At 41.1% G+C, this 25,141-nt stretch overlaps 1 long non-coding RNA gene across 5 annotated transcripts; it reads right to left on the bottom strand.

The window, feature by feature from the left end:
• Positions 1 to 1,486: 1,486 nt before the first annotated feature.
• On the bottom strand, positions 1,487 to 19,482 carry LOC137474154 (uncharacterized). Of its 5 annotated transcripts, none has more exons than XR_010999186.1 (5): positions 19,243 to 19,482; positions 9,380 to 9,437; positions 6,850 to 7,012; positions 3,570 to 3,702; positions 1,487 to 2,398 (listed from the first exon to the last, which is right to left on the bottom strand). It is a non-coding gene; the product is annotated as an uncharacterized lncRNA (long non-coding RNA). The 5 variants fall into 5 exon arrangements; XR_010999184.1 differs by lacking the exon at positions 19,243 to 19,482 and adding an exon at positions 5,625 to 5,698 and having other exon boundaries at positions 3,570 to 3,705; positions 9,380 to 13,582; XR_010999185.1 differs by lacking the exon at positions 19,243 to 19,482 and adding an exon at positions 5,625 to 5,698 and having other exon boundaries at positions 9,380 to 13,582.
• Positions 19,483 to 25,141: the final 5,659 nt, after the last annotated feature.

Genomic DNA, 25,141 nt, shown 5'->3' with positions numbered 1-25,141 from the left:
AAAAAGCCTTCATGGCACTTCAGTGCTGGGTTGATATGCCATAGGCCTACAAATGGGCCTAGGCTGTTATCAGACAAACACAGATCTCCTAAGTACATAACACTTCTGTCTGCCTTCAAGGGCTCCCCCAAATCTCTGCCTGCCTTGCCAGCTTACAGAGGCAACTTACTGATTGCATTAATGAAACATGAGAGGGCTCCATTGGCTCAGGAACAACTAGGGAACAGCAACTGTCTAAAAAGACATTTTCTGGTTTGTTTTTTTTTTTTTTTTCTTTCCCTGCAACAGATCAGTCAGGTTTGCATTATAGTGCCTGTTTCCATGGCAGAAAGCTCAGACAGGGAAATATCTGTCTTCCAGGTTTTTAATCATTCTCCTTGTGATCCCAGACAGGGATCCCTGTGTGCAGGACAGATGTTTTTGCAACCATCATGTTGGACAAAATCACGTGTTGAAGGAGGGCTGAGACTTCAGTTAAGCCTTGTCAGAGAAGTTTCTAGGGCTGAACAAGATAGTGATTTTATACTGAAATAAATGGTTTTGTACAAACACAGCAGCAGTTTCATCTCAGTAAACTAAGCACTCCTTGGGGTCTATGACTGTCAAGCTGCAGCTCTCCTTCAGAGGGAGACTGCAGGATGAGGCATGGGGGAAAGTTGATCAACTGGACACAGGACAAAAAAGACAGCCTCTTTGCATTAACAACAGTGCAGCTTTTGAGTCAGTGACGCAAAAGCCCAGAAGAGAAGCAGAACACCGAACACCTTGTTAATGTGGCCAAAACAAAGTTTCAGCTATGTTAACTGTAGATATTCCTACATCCTTAATATAACAGGTAGTTGTAAACAGAATATCCAGTCACACAAAGCCCAGAAAGGTGCCACTACCCTGAATTTTATTTGTATCTGCTGTACATATTTTTTTGCTGGAGTTTCAAAAGATTTATTCTTCTGGCTACACAAAACCCACTGACTTCACTTTGCGCTGGCAAAACAGAGAGAAGAAAAACAAGGCCAGGAAAGAGCACCTAATTCTATTCTTCAAGATTTGTCATGACACCATTTAAAATTACCTTTACATTTGTATATATGTATACCCATTAGTTTACTTGCAAATGCATATAGAAAAACATGAGACAGAAGTGTCTTTGTCCTTCCATCAACTACAAAGGGAGTTTAGATGGTGAGATCATCTGTCAACATCTCTCCCATAAATGTTTAAATATGGACAGACAAGAGTGTCATTGATTATCTGGTTCCTTTTTTCTGTAGATTGGAGAGTAGATGAATAGTGGTTTATGAGGAGCAGCAGGAGCCCGGCAGTGAGCTGTCAGTTGTACCCACTCAGTGCAGAGCTGGAAAACTCTCCTCAGGCTTACTCAGCAAGTAGCAGGGAAGAGAGAGGTTGGTTTTGCTGGGCACAGTGTCCTTCCCTTTCCATCCTGAACTGCATATTCTTTATGTGTGTTGAGTCCCCTGAATTTTTGACTCTGTTATATAAGTGGCAATTAATTAAAGCAAAAGTCGCACAAAAAAAAGAACGTGCTCTAAAACTCATAGAGTTCAGTGTGCAGATCCCAGTGTCTTCAGAGGGCTCTGGAGCAGGGTCCTATGCCTTCAATGCTGTTTGAAGTGAGAACATAAATGTGAAGTGTTTTACCAAAAAGAAAAAAAAAAGAAAAAAAAACCCAAAAAAACCCAACCAACCAAACAAAAAAAACCCCCAAACAGCTTCCTATGCCAGTGTAAAAAAACTTCCAACACATGCCAGCTCAGGAAGTTCAGCTCTTTATGAAGGGAAAGAGCAACCTCTATCCCTGAGATAAAATGGAACAGAAATTTCTCATGGAAGACTTTCCAGCTATTTATTAAAAGCATACAGAACTGATATAGTATAATTCAGCTCCAAATCATTGTTTCACCAGACTTCCACACTTTTTGGTTCTGTTTTGTTTCCAGGACTGGGCTTTTCCTTGCTTTTTTCTTACAGTGCTATCTTTTGGAGGCCGGTTTCCTTCCTGCCATAGCACTACACGGCTGCCCTCTGGAACATCAGATCTCACAAATGCCATTTTAATCTCCACTGGAGAATGACACCAGTCTTCATGGAGTTCACATTCTTTGGAAACATCAAGAGTGATGCTGGACAAGTCTACGAAGGAAATGGAGCCTAGGGATGAGGTTCGTATCTTCCTCATATGAAGTCAGTATTCACTGTTTTCAGGGGGTTTCTCAAGATCAGGACTACAAATAGGTTGGCAGAATATGTGTGCTATCTTGGAGTTTTATGGCAGCATTATCCCCCTATAAACCTACAGACTAGAATGTGCAAGTTAGAGTATTCAGGCTGCTTCTATAAAGGCTTCAACTTAAACCTTGCTCATTCTCAGTTTGCCCATCTGGAACAAAATGTCCAAGAACAAAGAAACTGGAAATTTAATGTGTAGGGATATTTTAGGTACAGAACCCCTAACTATGAAAAAATCCAATTTTCCTTTTATAATATGTGCTTTCAAATACCCTCCACCTTCTTGAGCTTCATCTATATGACAGATTTTGCCACATCAGAAAATACTTTTTAAATGCTGATTTATTAAAAAAAAAAAAAAAAAAAAAGCAGTTTTGTCTAATACAGTTGTTCTGGCCACCACAGAAAGAGCAATTTTTCTGTTAATACTTCCACTGCATTCCCCTCTCTGCCCCCAAAACACACAGTGGGATCAATGCATTCTTAAATATGGTGTAGCTTATAAAGCACAGACACAAAACAAGCAACGGCAAAGAAAAAGGGGAGTGAGGATCTGTTTGAGGAGAGGGAAATCATAAAATCATTGTCTCTGCAGCTCAAAGACACAGCAACAGGTTTTGCTGCAGCAACCCAAAGCTCCCAGCAGACCTGGAGTACCTGAAGGTCTGTGTGGAATGATGCTGATTACTGCTAATTTTTCTGTTTCTGAAAAGGATTCAGCACAGGAACTATGCATTGCTACCAAGCTGACTGAGGTATTGTTAATTTATATAAATATGCTACATAATAATTTATTAAATAACTAGTCAATTATTAAAAATAAGTATTTCACTATTCTAATCCTAAGAATTTACAAAAATCGCAGGCTGTTCTGGAAGGAAAAATAATATTTGAAACATTGAGGGTTTTTTTAAGTGTTGGGATCTTTTTATGCTGTCTTTTTTCAGACGTTAGATTTCATATTTCCAGCTTCTCTCTATTATCAGGAACGGTTATGTGACAAAAGCTGCAATTCTGCTTTCAGGACAATGTTTTTTTCACAGGATATGCAGAAAACCATCAAATGTAAGAGCATAAGGACCAAAAACATTGAATATTTTTGGTTGCTTTATTCAAGTGTTCATTGTAGAGTTTTCAATTTTTATTGTATTTTTTTTTAGCCAACTTCTAAAATGTTCCAGAAATGCATGCCATTGTTTCCTCCTCTCTATATTTTTAACCAGAAAGCAGATTTCTCTTTAGGTTTTACTGAGGAAGTGCAGGTGCCTCTAGGAAACAGTTGACTTGTAGAGAAGTTGTATGGGAATTGTATAATTACGTACAAGTGATGGGAAGAAATCACACAAATCCACTTCTCTGCAGTCATAGTTTTGTCAAAAATCAACCAAGGGAACAATTTCAAATTGCCATCTGTCTTTGTCACTACCTCTGCCTCAGAAGCAGATCAAAGACTGCCTGCTGGGAAGAATATACAGCAAAAGGGTTAACCCTACTAATATGATTACTAATAATAAATAATTAATTGCTACTGTAATGCAAAGTGAAAGAGGCTAAAGCCAGAGAAGCACATGGCAATCCCACTGCTCGAAATTTGGCTTGCCCAGGAAGTCAGGAGGGCTAAAACCCAGAGCAGAAGGCTGAGCTATCACGTGCCAATGGACCCCAGCCACCAAAGCTACTGCTGAGCATCTTCATTAGCACAGTCCCAAAAGGTGAGATAATTTTACCTGCTCAGAATAAACAATCTTTTGCTGTGCATGAGGTCACACACTCATTGGCCGAAGCTTGCAATAAATCTTAGGTAGTTAACGAAATGACAATTGCTATGTATAAAGGATTTTTAAAAATAAAATCCACATTTTGAAAAGTAAATATAACAGGAGGTGCTTAAAGTTAAGCATCCTTTAAGAAGGAAATAATCATGGCTCCAGTCTTCCTGCCCATAGAATGGGGGTAACATTACATAGCCATTCTCTAAATTACTACAGGATGTTAAGATGGGAGTCTCTAAATTAGGGCACGATAGTGTTATTTTCAACCTCTTTCCACACAATATTAAGTGCTATGCTTCTAAAAACCTGCCCCATCTACACTGCTGCAGAGTCAGGTCTGTTTAAAAAAAATAAAGGAGAAAGAGCGATCAAGCACACATTACATCTGCACCGCTGGGTCAGTAAGTGAGAAGTTAAAATAAGAAATTCATTCAATAAAATATTGATTCTGGAAACAGATTACAGGAAATCATACCATACCACTAACTTAATTTATGAGTATTTATATTGCAGGAATTATACCAATATATCAAACACAATGCCTTCAACCTTAGTTCAAAAGAGAATTTTATCTCTAAGCTTTAACAACAGGGTTGAAAATAATTCAGATTATATGGGCAGCATTTTAGCAGCCCATTTTCATCTTCTTTAAAAGCAACATTCTAATGCATGATGGTTAAGGATCAAGTTGGGATTATGAGGAGAATGTTAAACATATACCAAGTAATACATCTGTTTTGAATAAAAGATGTTGTATAGAGTTTCAGTTCATTTTTTTCAACTCTTTGCTGTGCATGTTATAGCTGCTAAGTGAAACCATGCATCAGATAAATACATCACTTCAGCAACAGATTGCTAATCAATTGTCTGTCATGTTCTGAAATATGTGGATTAAAAATACTTGGGGCAAAGGCTTTTCTGCTTTGGAAAACTGTTTCATGTTCTGTTGTGGTTCACTCTTCCACCTCTGAGCTTCTAGGCTGTGCTATTGTCTCTAGACTGGTGCTAGACCATTCCGTCCATGGTAGAAAAGGCATGGTGTAAGGCAGCAGGCCTTACACCATGTTCCCTGCCCATTTCCAAACACAAGAGTGAGGGAAAGGCATATTTGCTGGCCTGTCAGTCTCTGGCCAACAAACAGGTTGCTCCCAATAAGAGAATCACTAAACTATTCTGTTTGATTGCTGTATATTATGATTTGGATATTGTTTTGAAGCAACTGATTTTTCACAAGGTTAATTTAGAAGTTCTGATACAGGGATTGTTTTAATTTTTTTTCCTTCAATTGGAATAGGAAACAGGAAGCTTGCTGTAGCATACAGTTTATCAAAATTACTCTGTTTCACTCACTAACACTTTCATTTCAATAATGTCAGAACTTCACACTTATTTGGATTTTAAATAGCCACCTTATCAAATCTGTTTGATAACAATAACTAGCATGACTAGTTATTCAACCAAAAATATGTTTAATATTTCAACACAAGGGAAAATGGGTGCATGTAGACTCCACATGTGCTAGGCTGCAACTACAGATCCTCCAGAATTCTGGAAGCAGTCATCCCCTCTTCCCATTCTCGGTATCCTCCCTGTCTGCAGCCTCACCTACTTCTCCTCAGAGCAGCTCTTTGTCAGCTTCCTCATGGGACAGAGAAGGAGGGCATTCAGGTTTTTGTTTCCTGATGAGGGGAAAATAACAGTAGAAACGGCTGCCATACAAAGGCCAAGTGTTTAAGATCAGTGCTCTGGTACTTGTCTCATCCAGCCTCCAAACACCTCTACTCTGTGTCTAGGTTTGGAAAGACAAGTGTCTGCTAAGGAAGGCAGGAGTCTCCCTTGAAATGGAAAAATGTGGACCCCCCCCCCGAATTGTTGTAAATTTGAAATTAAGGGGGGCTCTCAGGCAAAAATATGGGAGCAGGAATAACAGTTATTAGGGAAGAAAATAAAAATATAAAATAAACAATGCAGTGAACCAAAACAACACTGACAGAGTCAGAATACAAGCTGACACCCTGTTGGTCAGGGTGTTGGCCGCAGTCCAATTGGGAATTGTGGCTGCAGTCCTCCTGGAGTGTCAGGTGTGGTTCTCTTGGAGCAGTGATCCTGTAGGAAAGGGTGTAGTCTTCCTCTGAAGAGGCAGTGGAAGAGGCAGCTGTTCCTCTGGGAAAATCCAGCGCAGAAAAAGCTGTGCTGATGGGCCAGAGTCTCAGGACTATATGCAGGTAGGAATGCTTGGCTCCTCCCTCTGGGCAGAGCATCTCCTAATGGGATGTTATAGTTCTTACCAGTCATGCAGTGACATTCAATAGTCCATTATCAGCAGATGTCTCCCCAGAGGAAGGATTGATTGTGGAAGAGCTAAGGAAAAACTGCCCACTTAAGACAACTGCCATACAGATGGCAAATAGAATACATCTTGCTTTTCAATCTAGGACACTCTAGAACCAGAGATATTTTCCAAGTATTGAGTAATTTAAACTCTATTTGATGCCCTCTATTTCTCATACTGCAGAAAAAAGTGAACAATCACTCCTTCTTCAGCTTCTTCACTCCACTAACTCCTATTGTGTCATTGTCCAGTGATGTTTTTTCCATGCTAAAGGGCTTTGGACAATTAATTTTTGTCAAAGACCATCACAGTGACGTTTCTTTGTCTGCCACTGCTGCAACTCATTCAAGCTTTCTCACCTGCATCTGAGGAAGAAAGAGTAATCAAACAAGTCCACATACACTAAAGAGTCCTGAAGCTGCTGGCCCCCATGAACTCAACCATTCCTACATCAACAGGTATCAGAGACAGAAAGCTTAGTAAAAACACAGTCATCACCTGTCACTCAGACCGATCCTGGGCTGTCCTTTGAATATTTCCTCACTGCTGTAATTCTCTGTGGTTTTCTGATAACCTTAGGCAGATGCATGCGATGACAGAAGAAACACTTTGAACCTGATATAGTGCTGGGTTATGGTTTTGTGCAGTCCTCTTGCTGTGACTTGAAGTAGGCAGAGAGTTCTTACTATATCTGCTAAGAACCAGAGGCATTTACAGTCCCACTAGGATCTGACTGAAGACCCATCTCCTTTCTACTACACAGAGCAATCCTCCTGGGTCAGATTCTTTAGCACTTAGCTGCCAGTGCAAGGGCAATAAATACTCAGTGATTTTGAGGCAAAGAAAATCTAGTCACATCAGCAGATGTTCCTGCACCCAGTGGCAGGAACTAGCACACATAGGAAATGTATCTCCCAGGGGAAAAGATGGATTTATGGAGTGGGAAGTTTTCAAAGGGGTTCCCACACCCCAAAGGGACACCTATGAGCAGACCTGGCAATGACTCTTGATGTCTTTGTCTCCCCTTTGCTCTCACACCAGGGCTGTGTCTGCAGGTACAGTCCCTGTGAGCATTACAGAGCCACAACAGCAGAGCTCTGCAACAGAGGTCCAATGTTTTCCAGCTGAAAGAGATTTTATGCCATCATATTTACACCAGGCTCAAAACCAACAGGTTAATCTGGCAGCAGCCTTTTCCTGGCAGCACAGCTGCATCCACACCAGGAACTGTGCTGGCTGAGCTCCAATGGTCAGGTGGGATTTATTTTATTTTCAGATCCAGGCTAACATCAGCGTGTGAGCAGAAGTTTCTAATGTAGGCCTGTAAGAAACATCTCTGATCTAAAAGCTCCATTACCTCTGCACATAGCAATGAGCCATCTTGTCCCTCATCTTCAACTACAAAAAAACTTAATTTGTGTCCTCCAAAAAAGGAGATGGAAAAACTGGTGATGCTGATGGATCACAGGAATGTCAGAAATGCTTATGAGTTTTCCTGTGACAGAAGCTTTTGATTTCTGCACTAACAAGGCAATTGGTGGATCTTCTTGTTACTGCTGGTATGTAAGAGACATGGCATCGAGATACACATTAGAGCAGAATCAGCTCCAGCTTTGGAAAACAGAAATAGGACCACTGCCATGCAAAGTTGTTTTATTTATTTTTTTAAATAAAGGTTTAAATACTGGGCTTACAGATGTCATACTTTCAATTGCAGTACAGGGATGGGAAAGTAACACAAAATTATTATGCATTTAGAAAGGAATCAAGACATCAAGCATTTATGCCAGATTAGCTGTTTACTTGTTAATACTGTGTATCTTTTTGCTATAGGATCTCATTAGCCTTGCTAAATAAAAAAAAGCCCTCATTGTATGAAGATCCAATGTAAGCTGGAGGTCTTTGTATGAACTGTTGCCACCAAGTACATCTTCCACTATACTTAAGGACCTTTTAGCCTTTTACAGGTATTTTTTTTCTGATTCATTTGATTTAAAAACAAAGCATCTTCACTGAGAGAAATTCTGTCCCTCATATTACAGATACCTTGAATCAAGATCAGTCCAACATCCTCAGTCTTGTGTAAAATATAAAAAACTTTAAAAAACCCAATACAATATTAACAATAAGCCAGTGCAACATTAACATTGGGCATTTTATAAATGTGGAGAATGAAAAAGATCTTGAAACATAAAATGAGACTCTTTGTATTCAGATGGTATAATAGATATCTTCGATTACTAGATATTTGCATTGACCTGATTTGTGTTTTAAATTAAATATAATGAACTGTACAGGATATGTAGAGCATAAAGTCACACACTTGTAAAAAGCCTGTTGCATTTCCCGACTGAAAAAACCCCCACTGTTTGGAAACTAGATTACTTCATAAAAGCTGCAATATGATACATTAATAATAACTCAATGTTTTGTAAAGCTAAAATCTGCTGCCAAATCATGAAGGTTGCCAAGTTAACATTGACTTGCAGATAACTATTATCATGATGGAGAGCTTTTCCTGAATAAGAACGTATTCACCAAAAATGCAGTTTTCACAAATCAAAGCAGGCCTTAACTCATGTAAAATCTGGCAAACACATCTGAATATTTTTTTTTTCAGTGATGAAAATCCTTTGGCTTTATTAATCAAGTAGATGAAGAGCATTCAAGAGCATGACCCCAGAGGGCAAAGGTTAAGTCATAAGTTGGGATATCTATTTTGCAGTTTCTGTTCCAAAATCTCTTAAGAGAAGTTTTTGTCTTTTACTTCTCCCTCACTGGGCTGCTAGTAAAAGCAGGGAAAAGGAAGAATGATGAAAATTACCACCTTTTCCTATTTATCCAGATATATCAGTGTCTTTTTACTTTCATGAAACGTAGCCAGAAATATTTTGCCAAAGACAGTTATGTTAATGTGCCATTATTAAAATGTTTTAGTTTGATTCTACCTGAGCCAATATGCAAAACCTTATCTTGGCTGCCAAAACCAAAACACCCTTTATTCACCTTGATTATTTTAGATCAGTACCTTTAGTGATGCATTTTCCGTTACTCTCTTCCTTTAGAAAAACCTATGTTGCAGAACCCTGCCACATCTAGAAAAATAGAAAGGCATTAAATACAACAGGATATAAAAATCTCACTGCTGTGCAGGGAAGGAAGAAGAAACTATATTAACGATCAATAACTAAGAGAAATATCACAGAGCCTGGTTTTTACCAAAAAGAACAGGCTGAAGGTGCTGAAGTCAACATATTCATTGCGTAGAAATGCAGATTTTTATCCCTTAGAAGCTTCACTTCCATGTGTAATACCAAAAACCACAGTCAGCATCTGAACTGCCTGGACCAGGTGATCGAATGGACCTTGACCAGCCACTTTTGCTACAACCAGCATCCCTCAGTGCTCCTTCCTCAACTGCATTTAGCATTAATCCCGCCTGATCCAGATTAGAGGGAGCTGAAATCCAGATTGGATACTACTTCCACTTAAAATATAAACCAAAGCAAATTATATATTTCAGAGGCTTATAGAACACTCCAAGTTAATTTAACTAAATGTTCATTGAGAAATCACAGCAAGTAACAAAGAAGAGACCTAGATGGAAATCTGTTTTTCCAGAGTTATAGATACCTTATTCATTTCACTATTTCATTTTCTTTCATGTGTTTCTTGTTTCAGACCTCTTAAGAAAAAGCTGTATTTAAGATGTCAAAAAAACTTAAGAACCAGCAATACTCTCTCTAGGGGTTGTTTTAGGCAATTATAGTTTTACAGTTTCTTCTTCACATTGGATAAGGATCTTGGATAGTGTCAGATATTTGGTATGTGGACATGATCTTGGCCCCCGGATATGTTGTCATAGCTACTCTGAATGGTTTCTAAACATGACCAAATCCTCCACAGGATCCTTCCCAAGTTTCATGGTCTGCAAAGAGCTTCCCTTTAAAAAACAACAGTTTTCAAGAGTGTGTGTACTACAGTTTTTCAGGTAGAGTTTAGAATTTTCTTTTGAAAATAAACATTTTTTTAAATTATAAACTAGGCAAAGGGTGGGAAAGAGATACTATAGACCGACTAAGAGAAAGCTCATCATCTAAGATCACAGGAAGAAGATCCAATCCTTTCATGCAAACTATACAATAAATTCTGGTTTAGTCACAGCAGTGTAGAACTGGAATAAATTCATCAACACTGGAGAAGCTGAGCTCAAATTATACCAGAACACCTGGAGAGAAAAGCCAGACCTTTAGGTTTCTTATTTTGTTCAGCCCTCCTATAATTTAAGAAGAATCATAAATCAGCAGCTCATCATCTCTGGAAATATATAGAAAACAAATTAATTTTCTTTTGGGCCTAAAAACATAAGAATGGTTTCATTAGATTCAAGGCAATAATCTTGAAGTATGGTCATACTTCAGAATATGGTTTTATAATCTTTTTAACATGGGAGAATGAACATTTTCCAAAGTCTATTTCACCCTAGATACTCAGATTAGTCTCTGTTCTTTTCCAATGCAAGAGGCAAGAGCAGAATAAGTCATGAACAGGGATTGTTGATTCTAAAGTTACAGGGTATGTTCACAGCAGAGAAGACAAAAAAGGAAATTCAGTAAATGGAAAGTGGTTTAGAACAAGCTCTTCAGCAAGAACTACTGCCACAAAATACTATCATTGAAGTTTAAAAGAAAAAAAAAAAAGGAAGGAAGGAAGAAAGAAAACCAACTCATCTTAACAGGTTAGGTCTGCCTTGATTAGGAGGTTGGACCAGATGACCTCCAAAGTCCCTTGCAATCTAAATCATTGCATGATTCTAAACAAACTGGACTTTTCTTGTAAACATGTTTGTTCAAGAGACTAAAAGAGATTTAAAAATCCAGATTGATTGGATAGGTACTTATTATTACAGCCAAAATTACAGTCACTTACAAGTAGCAAAAATATTACTTCCTCAGAAATACAAAAAATTATGATCCTATCATTTGAGCACTCAAGTAAAGTCTGGTCAGAAAAAAATATAATGTATAACACTTTTGTAATTTTCCCTAAGCTTTCCCACTGATGGAACACAACCTTTTGGTCATATATATCACTGCTTCTCTGTCAACCACAGCCCTCTTGTTGGATTCTGAAAGACCAAGGAAATGATGTTGTTGAATACAAAATTTTATGAATGTCCTGATGGAAAATGTTTCGCTGTATAACTTCTAGGAAATTTAGCCTTACTATGGGATCACTTATAAATTGGGCACTTAATTTTTATTGCCTTGTTGATTAAGTTAATTACATTATGACTGCTAGCAATTTTTCATCAAAACAAGAGGCTGTTTTACCATATCTTTTACGTTTTGCTTGTCTAGAATGCACTGGAAAGTATCACAAATGTAGACAGAGGACCATTGTTAAGTGGTGGCATTTCTGCTTGTAAGTTTAATCCAAAATAAATTTGCCATAAACCAACAATAAAATAGAATACAAGACTGACATTAAATAAGTGGATTTTGCCACAGTGAACTAGTGAAAAGAGGAATCTTAGGGGTATATTGGGTGAAAACCAGGTAATATATAAAGTTTATTTTATTGAGTCTCCTATTGCACATGTGTTACTTGACAGCGCTTTGGGGTTCCTGCAAACACAAACATGGTCAGATGGGCAACTAAACAAAAGTAACAATGAAATAGGCACAGAGACTCTGCTGATGCCAGTGTGTGTGTGCAGACCCTGCTTCCCTACCCAAAAATCCCACTGAGGTCTCTACTTTGATCATACTCACTCTAACCACAGAGAGAATCCCTTGTTATTTCAAGGATGATATTAGAGTCAAAATGGGCCATATTGCACTAATTTGAAGAATAACTACAATAATTCTCCCTAGAGCAGTTAGAATATGCCCAGTGAGCTCTGCTAGTTTATGTGTCGGCACTTTCATGCTTGCGTTTCCGTGCAGAGCTGTAACCCTGGGAGCTGTTCTGGTATTCACAATGACCATCTCTGTGTTTTTCCAGTGTTTTGATGTGAATCTGTTTTTAGATCTGCTTGCAAGTCTCTGAATCAGCAGCATAAGAGAATGAACTGCTTTCAGTGATTAAAGGCAAATATCACTAAACACTTTCAGGACATAATTACAGAGCATTTTCACGACTCTGCTGCTATTGGCTTAAAGGAGTTTGAGTTTCTGCTGATAGTTATCCTCTAACAGCTGGAGCTGCTTTTGACCCAAACATATGGATCTGATGAATGTGGTACCACTATGGTCCTCAGAGATATTTGGTTAAGATGTTCTTCAAGATCAGACCCAAAGCATGAAGGAAAGGTGACTCAACTGTTATGAAGTGCACAAGTACCATTGTAGAACTATTTTTTGTTTTCTCTACTTTTATCATTACTTTATTGGTAGTATTTATAATTTTTCCCCCCTCTGAAAAGACCACAGTTTAAAGCTCTCCCCCAAATATATATTTTCTTCCATCGGGTTTATAGCTTGACATTTTTGCCTTTTTTCCTCTTGCAGTACACCTTTAAACATTAAAATATTTTTATGCCGTGTGCATCTTACCAAGGACCCACAGGTATTTCCTGAGACAAGGAAAGTGCAGAGACAACAAAAGTTTCCCTTCTCATCACAGTGTATATGCAGCCTCACCCTTTTTTTTTTCCCCTCTCTTTGTTAATCATCATCTACTTCAAAACATGCGTTTAAAAGATCAGTCTGTTTTTCTTCAGATGAGGACATCTAACCACTCAGTAATTGTAAGCCTGGGCCACTACACAAGATGCTATAAAGGCACCAGCTATAGAGATAGTTCTTCCCTCAAAAAGCTTACTATAAGACATCACAGTTGGACACAACACACCCAGAAAAAGAAAGAAAACTGAGACTTGCAGTGGTGTTTGGCAGAAAATCAGGTAAATTTTCACTTGGACAATATTCCCCTGTTAGGAGATCACTGATAAGATGTGTATGACTACATGAATACTGCTCAGTTGTACTTACCAAGCTAAGCTAATGCTGAGGGAAAACAAACAACTAACCCATGGAAGTTGTATTCCTGAATGAGAAGACGTGATGCTGGGCAGGATATCACAGCAGCTCAGGATTAAGATTTGAACCCTGGAGCCCCTGTAGATCTGGAGAAGGCAGCCTCTCTGACCTTCCAAAAGTGTAGTATTTTGAGGGCTTTTTCTGCAACTGTTCTCTCACTTAATCCTTTTTAAAGCCACTGCCAAGGAGGGAAGACGTTCAAAAGACGAGAACTTAAGAGTCCTCAAGATCCCACAGGTGTGGACTTGGCACATTTGGAGAAGAAGACTGTTTCCTCCTTCTGTGTCCCTCTTCTCTCTTCCTACCCCTGCCTTGCCACATAGTCACTCCATACTTTTGGAAGAATTAGATTTGAGCTTAGTTGTAATCAAACCCTACACTTCAGTAAGGCTCAGCTAAGAGACCTGATGAGGAAATGCTGCTGCTGAGAAACATCTGGGCTTTGTTTTATGCACCCAAAGAGTTAAAATTATTGTCAGAAATACCATAATGTATAAAAGCTGCAAACACCCAACTGTAGTGTCAGACTGCCAAATCATACAAATATATTTGTCTGTCTTATTTGTAAACGTTATTGAACAGAAATGGCACATTGTAACAACCTAACAAGAAGCAGGCTTTCTGATGACGCTTGAGACTTCTTTACCCCACTGTATGGAAATATTTAAGACTTAAAAGATATATATTACAAAAATAGCAATTTAAATGGCTCAGTCCTTTTCCCAGTAAAGTCAAAGAGGGGGTTACTGTCATCTTCAATGAAAGTGGCATAAGGGCCAAGATGAATTTAACATGATTTTTTTTTCTGATTTGTTCCAAGAGTCAAAAAGTCTCTTGGACTTTTTCCAAGAAGTCTACTTCTTAAAAAAAAAGAAGAAAAAAAAAATCAAGCAAGTTATCAAGCATCCATCACTGCTATGGCCAGACATGAACATCCATTGAGACCTCTGAATGTCAGAGTTCCACCTCACACAGTATGTCGGGCACAGAGAAACACCATTTATTTCCAAGGTTAAGATTGGAATGCATCTGTTGCCTTTTAAAATATTTTCTCACAATATCAAACACACCATCCCATTTGCTCTGAGGCAAAGATTCTCATCTTATGCAGACACTTCAGATGAAAATCAACACTAACAAGTAAGTAATACAGTCTGATCCTTTAAAGGGAGTAAAGTTTGAGTAAAGGCAGCAACCTTTGATTAATTTTTTTTTATGATTGACAGATGCTAAATTAAATCATATAACTGAACAAACAGGTCCACACATTTTTATATCCATATTTCAATTTAAATAGCACAAGGACATTTATCTTCAACTGATTTTTCCTATCAGCCTCCAGAATGAAAATGTCTTTCTTTGATGGTTTTTATGTTTTATGCTCAGATTTTTTTAATAATTATTTGGATAATGCATTTTGCATTTCTGTTGATCCTCAGATGTGAATAGCAAAATCATATCCAGCTTCTTGGTAAAAAGTCTACAGGAAATGTGGAAATGACATATCCTAATATTTAGATTATTCTTTCTTCTTTTCTTTCTTATTATTTCTCTTCATTTTTAATAATTTATTTAGAAGATAAGCTCTGTTGGAGACCTTATACTGTGCATATGTGGGCTGGGACACCTTTCACTAGGTGAAGGTTGCTCTAAGTCCTGTCCCACCTGACTTTGAACACTTCCAGGGATGGGGCAGCCACAACTTCTCTGGGCAACTTGTGCCAGGGCCTCACCATCCTGTTTCCCCTCTGGTACCATGCTTTGGTGTTCTGCTTGAAGAGCCCTAAGTGACCCTTTGAGCTTAAACATAGCCAGACAAGTTTCATCCCAGAAGTTTATGAGGGACAAAACGGTATTGTCATGCAAACGTGATGCAATTACTTAATTAGGATCAAGTTAGCAGAGACAGAGTAAAGCTGCACATGTCCTGAGAGTCCCGGGTGACTGCTGCAGTAGGGTGACGGCCTGGAAGAGCTGGGAAAGGGTACTATAAGGACGGGGGAAAAACCTTACAAACCCAAACCAGAACAAACTAACACGTATTTTATAGAGAAAAAAAAAAAAGTTGGAATCCAGCTGTATATTTTAAAAGGGAAAGGTTAGAAAAACATTCAGGGAGAGCGCCCAAAAAAGTTAATTTCCAGCCAGCACTTGAGGCAGCAAAGCCTGGGAAGGCTCCTGGCGCCCTCTGGTGCGAGGCAGCAGCAGGAGTGGAAATTTCCTCTGGAAAACACCTTTTTCCTGAAGTTCAGGCAGATAAAATGACACTTAAGCATCCCGATGGGAAGAGGGGTAATTTGATCCCACAAGCGAAGCGGGACCTGGGGTGCAGCTTAGTTTTGGGGTGACGGGGAGGAAAGGACGGAGGTTGCTTTCTATTTTTATTCTTATTATTTTCACTTGGTTTTCATTTTTTTCTCCGGTGTCTCAAGTTGGGCCGGCTGCAATATGAAGAAAGGAGCCCTGAAAGCCGGTGAAAGAAAACCTCGCAGGATCCTCGGGATAATGTTTGCAGCATAACAAACATTTTTAAAAACCAGCAAAACCTCCCAAATCATGCACGCCTGTTTTCCTCCCATCTGGAGTTTCCAAGGGAGGGACAGCCTAAACGAGCACGGAGGAGAAATGTCTTCTTCAACACAGCTTAAATACTAAAAGGGAAAAGACTTTGGGAAAAAAAAAAAAATATATATATATATATATTTAAAAAAGGCAAAGAAAAAACAAAACAGAAAAGGCTTCCTTTTTCTTGACTTCACTCCCTTAAAATTGAAGGACGCTCCCTCACCCAAATCGACATCCTTCATTTAACTGCCAGGAGAGTGAGAAGCACTCTCTGCTAGCAGGCTATGAATTCACATTTTTAACATCTTTTTTTACATTTTTACAATAATTTACAGCGATAATAGCTTCTTGTGAGAAACAAATGCACAAAAGCCCACTTCTAAATTCAAAGGGATCGACAGAGCAAACCGGTAAACATCAGGGTTCTTCCTTTAGGCATCTGCTGTGGAAATATTCCCTAGTTTTAACCCCTAAAATTAAAAGAGGGGTGGGGCGAGGTGTTTATGCTGATTGGAGACAAATACACAGAGCTTTCCAGCTCATCTTTACCAGCTGTTTTTCCTTCATTCCTAGTATCTTCCAATCCCTCCCAGGAGACGTGATTTTTGGCAGGAACCGCTTTTTGATGGGGGTGGTCCCGCATTCGGCCGCGGTGGGGGGCCTCGGCTGCAGGTCCGCCTCCGCGGGGTGTCCAGGTGGGAGATGGTCCCCGTCGCGGGGATGGTGATGGGGGTTTCAGCTGGCCTTGCACTGCAGCTCTTCCTCTCGGCGCCCTTTCCATGCGGGCAGGAGGCGCTAGGCTTCTCCCTCAGCCAAGGACAAATTTACCTTAAAAACAAAACATAGGTTTGTTTTATTAGTTTTATTTCTTAATTATTTTTTTAAAAAATATTTCTGTTCGTTTGATTTTGTGTGTTTATTTGGTGGGGGTTTTTTTCTCTTTTAAAAAGGAAGCTTTTTATGCGAGTGCTTTCACGTCCTGATCTGACAACGCTTGACAAAGTTTGGGGATAATAGAGGCAAATCCCGGACTGCCGCTCTGCTTTTTGCATACCAACCAAAACACACTTCCTTGGGATAAAAAATGCTAAACTAAACACAACTTATTTAGTAAAAGCCAGCACATTTCTGTCAAGATGCAGACAAGGCTCCGCACCTATCTTGGTTTGTAGGTATACAACTCGTGGTGCTCTTCCACCTCAAGCTCCCCATCGAAGTGCCGTGAAAAAGAAAAGATACTTGATTTTTTTTTTTGGTGTTTTTTTTTTTTTTTTTTGGTTTTGTTTTGGTTTTTTTGGGGGGGGGGATTTTTTTTTTTTTTTTTTTTTTTTTTAATTAAAGGACCCATTTTACAGGCAACGATAAGTCAAAGCAAACTGTAGCGGAATTCTTGTAGGAAGGGTCATGCGCAGGCGGATTTGTCCTATTAATAGGACAGAGGAAGAGCCGGGAGAGCAAACGCCTGCCCTGAACACAGCGTGGGATATTATTTGAAGTAATAGATTGAGAGCAGACACGAGATCAGTACTTTGTGGACGTTCAAACGCGTCGTTATTTCACGTAAATAACATCTTAGAAGACGCTCCCCCGGTTTTTCTGCTGGAAGGATGCAGGATTATTTGGAAGAATTTAAAATGGAGAGGAAAAAAAAAAACCTGTATCCAGACGTCAGCTCCCCGTGGGAAGCTAATCAACATTATAGATACTAAACGTTCTACTATTAAGGGCCACTTTGCCGCAATTGTTTTTAAATAATAAACACATAAATACAGAAAATAATTCTGAGACCATATCGGAGTTTACCTGGAAATGACGGGAAAGTAACAGAGTATTCCCGATACTGTCAGTACCTTTCAGGGAAGCTTGTTGATGCTAAATGATTGATAGTGGGCAGAAAAAAACCCCAAAAAAACAGAAACAAATAAACAAACAAAAACCACACCAAAAAACAAACAAACAAACAAAACCCAGGACACCCCACAAGCCCCCGTATCGCCGCGCTTAGGAGGAAACGTACAATACGTTTCTAAAAATCCCGCTCCCTTAATTGTTACCATTGTAGTTAAAATATTGACTGACACAGCATTAAAGATCTCAGTAAATTACAGACGTACGGAACATTTAAAACATGACCTGACTGTTAAAGAACTAAGCATTTAAGGTAAAAAAGACTCTGATAGCTATTCATTTTCCCTAATTAGGAACTAATGGGTTTTTTAAAGAATTCTTTTTACAACAAAGACTTCACAAAACAAGATTTCAGTATTTTTGCTTGTGTTGACCTTCCTCTTCACCAGCAGTAAAAAATGTAGAGTTCAGGAGGTGCTGGATTTTTGGCTGGTTGTATTTTATTTTATTTTATTTTATTATGTTGAGTTTTTAATTGTTGTTTGTTTTTCAGTGTCCACCTTGTATCCATGTTTATTACATAAGTCCATTACTAAAAATTTCCAGAAGAAAAAAAAAAAAAAAAAACAAAAAAAAAAAAAAAAACCCAAAAAAAAAAAAAACCCAAAACAATGAAGGCGACGAGTATGGCCTTACTGCACTTTTTTAATTTTAATAGAAAGAAAAATTTAATTTTAATAGAAAGACAAAATTTCTATTGACTTAGGGTGGAAGGGAACGAGGCCCTAGAATAATCACTACAGGAGTCAGGTGTATTTTCCTTCCTTTCTTCTGCATCGAGAGACAAGGGGGACAATGCCGCACACCCGCCCCGGCGGCTGCACCATCCCGGGGCAGGGCTGCTCCGGCCCAAATGGCACGGAGGCGCTCCCAAAACTCTTCGGGATCCCTCCCCACCGTGCAGGATCCCTTCCTTTGCAGAGGGAGGGCAGACGAGTGGCAGGCAGCAGCTGCCCTGCTCGAGCGGCATCGAAGGATCGCCGCGGCAGCGGGAGCCAGAACCAAGCCAAGAGCTTTGCAAATACTCCCTTCCAAAGCCCAGTGAAAAGGGATTATACTGAATTATCAAGTAGCCCGCAGTATTCTGCTTCCATTCACGCTTCAAAAAAATTACTTTTCTAATAATCCATTAACTGCTTTAATGACCAGTGTTACTTATTCACCACTCCTCCGTGAAAGTTATTATTTATTTGAAAATTCTTTGCGATTTCCAGTTGCTCTCCACATAACATGCACTACTCGAAGAAAGCAAGAGGGCTCTCAAACAGGAAAATGCAAAATTAGTCCCTCATTTTGCAAGAGGGAGACGCCACTGGGGCTCCTAGTTTCATTTTTAATACAAAGAAAATTATTTTCCTCCTTGCTAAGCACTTACTATTCCCTTGGATCTCCCTGGCAGGTGCTGGGTGCTGAAGCCTTAGGAGAAAACGGGCCACCTTTTGACAAAGGCCTAACTATGGACTTTAACACTCTCACTTGAAGCGCCCACATTAACAAGCAATAAACCCTACGATGTCGTTTCAATCCCAAATTCACTGTACCAAGCTCAAAGGATGACGTAAACAATGTGAGCACTACAGAAACATTGTGCGAAACGGGAATTAAAACAAAACAAAACAAATTAAAAAGGGCTCTCATAACCAAAAAAATACTTTTGGGATATGTGACAGCCGCACTCGGAGCAGGACCTGCAGACTCGTCCGCTCCCTGAGGAAGCAAAGCCAGCGCGCTCCGACTGCCGTCCCACGGACAGCGCAGTGTTACACGGGCAGTAAATGCCGCTGCCCCCGCACCCACCCGCGGGGGATGCTCAGCACAAGGACCGCCGACTGAGAGCCAAAACCACCGCGGGGGAGAGCCGAGGGTGCCCCGACTCCCACCAGTTATTTTTATCTGCGTCCGGCCTTTCCAACCCATCAGATATTCGCTGCGAGGCGGTGCGATGGAAAAGCACCCTTAGAATTCAGCCGGGCTCGCAGGGACACACAGAGCCCGCCACCGGGAGCGAGGAGCCCGCGGCACCAACAGGGACCCCGGCAGGGCTGTGACATCGGGCCGCACGCTGCCTTTCCTGACCGGTAAATTAGCAACAGAAAGAGTTAACTGCCTAAACCCAAAATATTGCAGAGATCTCAGTAAAGCAAAGAAAGAAAAATTAAAAGTATCAAAAATACACCCCCAAATACCAGTTTAGGACAGGCGGGCAGCAGCACAGCACTGGCTCCCGGACACAGAGCTGCTGCTCGGATTACCCTCCGCGACGCTCCAACCACGGAGGGAAGGAACCTTCTTTTTTGTTGTTGCTGGTTTGTTTCTTGGTTTGTTTCTTGTTTATTTGATTGTTTTCCCCCCTTCAATGTCTCTTTTCTGTACGAAGCAGCAACTAGGCCTTGCAGAATCTCCCAAAACAGTTTAATAAACGCTAAACCCGGGACTGAGATACCATGATTAGCATTTAGTTTTTATATATATAAAATATATAAAGTACATATTATGTATTTATATGCACATATAAAAATATATATCTAAGCTCCCCCCGGCCTTTTTCAATATATCGGGAAAAACTCAGACTCGAGGTAATGCAAAGTCAGTAACATGAGCAACTTTTCTCCGGCTCTGTGACAGGCTTTGTCTCTATGTCTGTGTCAGACAGCGCTCAGTCTAAACCAACCGGATTAATCAGGACGATCCCCGGGTGATCCCGAGCAGCGTGACAAACCGCAGTGCTAAAATATCCCCGTGCCACTCTCTGCAGACACCTCGGGATTGTTTTACAGTGGTACATCCCCGGTTATCCCTCTGCTCGTGACTGCCTGACTGCCGGTCGCGGCGCTGGCTGCAGGAATTAAAATTCACCATCGCACCCGGGGAAAGTTTTAAATCCCAGGATTCACTGTTCTCTTCACGAACAGTAAAAAAAAAAAAAAAAAAAAAAAAAAAATCCCACAAAAACCCCCCCAAAACAAACAAACAAACAAACAAACAAACAAATAAATAAAAACCAAAACCAAAATCGGGTGTAGTGATACCTTCTCATGTTAAAATCGTGACACGGGGGGCAACGCTTTTTTCAAAAAGTTATCTTCAGGAATAGCGATAAACTTGCGTATAATCGTGACACGGATGCAATGCAAGTATTTTTAAACAATCGGTATGGGTTTTTTAAAAGGGTTACTATGATTTCAGCAACCTTGTCTTTGGAATGCACTTCGGAGGCCTGGAATGTTACGTGCTCAGTTACTCGGGAGGGAAAGGACAGACCGGCAAGCTGTGGGTGTTACCAGTTTGGGAAATTTTTGTTACATCCGAGGACAGGAGCCCCGGTGGGGGGGAGCAGGCGGTCCCTGCACACAGCACACGCAGACAGTCTCGCCATTTTACACAGCCACCGCTCCTGCGCATTAAACGGGACAGCGGAGGACGGGGTGGGATCACATTCAGGAGTGGCACAAGCGTTAATCCTGGGCCGCGCCGGAGCCAGAGGGGCATGCGAGCACACGGAGCCCTGCGCCTACCGCGCCCCTTCAGCGCTGCTTCGCTGCTTCCAGAGAGCCCAAGACTTAAAAAAAACTCGTGATAACAAGGGAGGAGAGCCGCAAACTCTCCCAGTTTGTGTTTCCACGCACGGCCCTCCAAGCGAACACGCCTGTGTCGCCCGGCGAAGGGGCGACCGAAATGAAGATGTCTGAGGGCCGCCAGGTCCTGCCCCTCACGGCGGAGAGGCCTCTGCGCCTCACCAGCCGGTGTCCCGCTGTCCAGCACCCGTCCCCCGTCCTCCCAGCCGTGCCAGCCTGCTCGGCCCGCAGGGAAGGGCGGGGAAGGGCGGCGGGGGCGATGACTGAGGACGGCTGCCAGCGGGGGGAGCCCAGAGAAAATGGAGGCAGGCGGGATCGCAGCGCTGAGTGGTTGCATGGCGGCAGCGAGGCGGTCCGAGCTTCATGCTGAGGCGGGAGCGAGTGAGCTTCCCCCTCGCCCGTCTGGGCTTAACCGGGACACGGCAGCGAGACGCCGCCCGATCCTCCCCGGGCTCCGGACACGGCGTGGCCACTCACGGCTCGGCCCCTCACGGCGCAGACCCTCAAGGCGGCCCTGGGGCCGTTCCAGAACGTTCCCCGCGCGCGGGCTCTGCCAGCCCAGCATGGCGGGCGCAGGCCGCCCCCTGCTGCCCTCAAGCAGCGGTCACGGCCCTCAGGGGCGCCGGGACAGTGTAACACGTAGAAAATAGTACTTTTAACGCTGGCTTAGCACCCTCCAGCATATACGCCTCCCTCGCCTCCTCCCGCCCACCTGCTGAGTGTGTAATTTGTGTCAGGATTTTTCAATTTTTTAATTTAGCAGTGTAAATTGATATTGCAGAATTGCCAAGTGAAATGAACGTTGAGTTAAACTCAGCTGACCAGTGCAATGCAATTTCTTTTCCCATTTTTTTCTTTATAAGTACGTGCCCATTTTATCAGCCCTTTATGGTGATTTATGGTTCCTTCAAATGGCCCTGAATATCAGATCTCATATATTGAAAATGTAAATCTGGTTTGTCGAATCTGGAGTTTAAAATATTCTTGTGATGTCAGAAAGTGATGGCTTATAAAATATTTTCATTTCATTAGGAAGTGCTAAGAGGATTTCTGCTAGAAAAAAAAAATAAAGGCAAGGAAGCTCAGTTTGAATTATTTATGTGCTATGAATTACCATGATTGCTGCTGCAGCTTTTCAAGTACAAAAATGCAGGATTTGCTCGCTTTTCATTTTTAGAACCTAATTCTTTAATTATTCAGGCATGTAAATTGCTGTGAACAGGGATGAATTATGTAGGTAATCAAGGTTTTATTCTACGCTTACTTTTAAAAAGCAGATTGGCTGATACTATGTACTGTGTTGCTGACAGTGGGCTTGTGCACTGAAATACTCCTGTAAGGTATGATAGCAGTTTGGGATATCATGGAAGTAAAAGGGATAGGGGTGAATTTGTGCCTTGCATAAGCTAAGGAACACAATGCTTGCCATGCATCTTGCTGTCCTGCGAGAGAGAATGATCTCCTTCCTCAGGACCAAGTGTTCATCATCCCCTTTCTTCTCACAGAATCATGGAATATTCCTTTCAACTTGGAAAAGAATATTCCAAAAGGATCATTGAGTCCAATCCCTGTCCCTGCCCAGGACACTCCAACAATCCCACCCTGTGCATCCCTGAGAGCGTTGTCCAAATGCTCCCGGAGCACTGGCAGCCTTGGGGCCATGACCATTCCCTGGGGAGCCTGTTCAGTGCTCCAGTACCCTCTGGGGCAAGAACCTTTCCCTGATGTCCAGCCTGACCCTCCCCTGACCCAGCTCCAGCCGTTCCCTCGTAGTCCTGTCCCTGGTCCCAGAGAGCAGAGATCGGAGCTGTTGCTCTATTGCCCCTTGGGAGGAAGCTGCAGACCGCGGTGAGGTCTGGCCTCAGTCTTCTCCAGCTGAAGAACAAGAACTCTTCCCCTCAGTGGTGTGTACAAACAGACATTCTGCAGTGTGCCATGAAGTGTGGAAGTCAGATGATGTTTCAAATTGGAAAGAAGTGTAAATAAGAGGAAAAGAGAAGACCATTAATTCCACCATTTTGTCAAGCTGACTGGCCTCTGTCAGTGGTGGGATTTGGTGCCCTCAGGGGTCTGTCTTCTCCAAGAAGGTGCTGCATCCATGGCATCATGGCAGTTTAGTTCACTTGTGCTCAGACTCTGTCTTGGCATTGGCTATCTTGGTTTGGCTGCCAAAGCACAGAATCTGACAGTGGCAGACTGTAAGATGGAGAAGCTCAACTTCTGTGCATAAACACTGCTCTGCATCATTTAATAAATGATGCTGTCAAAAGTACCATAGAAGTGCACCATCAGTGAGGACTGGTTACATTTCTAAATGTTTTTGCAGCTGTAATCACACTTAGATGCTTCAATTAGCAATCCCTTATTTAAAGCTGATGGGTATAATTGTATACTTTCCAGATATACAAGTGGCATTGTATCTTCAGTATGACTGATTTCAGTGGGATTATAATTTGTTATGAAAGACCTTCTCCCAGCCCTTCAGACTCATACATTCCATTGTGAAGCCAAGCATAAATACCTGAAGATTGTGAGGCTTAGGGCAGGGAATGGTGGGAGGGGGCCAGTACCTGTTTCAAGGGTCTTTTAAAAACTGTTGTTCACTTCAGTGCTTCTGGCTTTAAGGCATGTCCAATTAGAAAGCCAAGATTTGTGGATTGGCCTGCTTTGGATGCTGCTTAGTTACGAGTCCCTTTTGATCATTTATGGAAATAGAGCCATACCCTACACAGGGCTTTTTTGGTGTTGGAGAAAAGGGGATGTTGTATACCTCTGTCAAAACAGCTGGATCCGTAGAAGTAAGGAGTAATGTTATCTTATTCATTTTCCAAGGAGAAGAAAATTAGAGGGTTTTTTATATGTCAGAGGAGTATTTTAAAATGTTAGGACAAGAGTTAAAAGTCTGTGGAATGGGCCAGCATGAATCTTTTGTGGGCTTCATGACTCATTTCATCTTCCTCCCTCCCCAGAACTCCCATTCCATTGCAACTGTTTGAGGCATTTTCTGGGCAGCATGGAGGACTCCACACCATTAAAAAGGCAATTTTATTTCAGACTTACAAAAATGCACTACAATGTCCACCTCATGCACACACAGCAACTAACAAAACCTTTTAGTTTCTCCCTGCCAAAGTAGTTTCCTCAAGCATCTTTCAATAGCCACTCCTTAAAGTAGGAGGGAAAAAAGCCTCAAACACTAATCCCCACCAACTGCACTGCTGGCAGATAGCCAAAAGGAGAAATGGACCTCTTACTTTTTTTGAAGTTTTGAGAGAAGTTAGCTACCACTGATAAGAGTGGTAGTTAAACAGCAGCAGTGTAGTGGCTGTGATGATGTCAGAAGGAAAAGATGGGGAGGGGGATGCTGATACAGCAGGGGAAAAGCCTGCATGCTTGATAACCATTTACATTCAGTTAGATGAATATCACAATGCAATTAATTACATGGAAAATGCTACAGAAGATATTTATGGCAAATATAAATTTACTCCTTACAAATATGAATAACCTTCTCAAAGAATGGAAATAGTAGTGCTCATACTAATCAGTATTGGCATTAGCATTGGGATAGTGGGGTTTTGCCAGCTTGAAGGAAGACACCCTGTTATGAACAAAACACACAAGTTCAAGCTCCTTCTTTGTTCTGAAGATAAGTTCTGCAATGCACGAAAAATAAATGCTGAGAAAAGGAACATGAAT

Source organism: Anomalospiza imberbis, chromosome 5, assembly GCF_031753505.1.
Source record: "Anomalospiza imberbis isolate Cuckoo-Finch-1a 21T00152 chromosome 5, ASM3175350v1, whole genome shotgun sequence".
Taxonomy (NCBI): domain Eukaryota; kingdom Metazoa; phylum Chordata; class Aves; order Passeriformes; family Viduidae; genus Anomalospiza; species Anomalospiza imberbis.
This window is presented reverse-complemented; position numbering and strand designations above follow the sequence as displayed.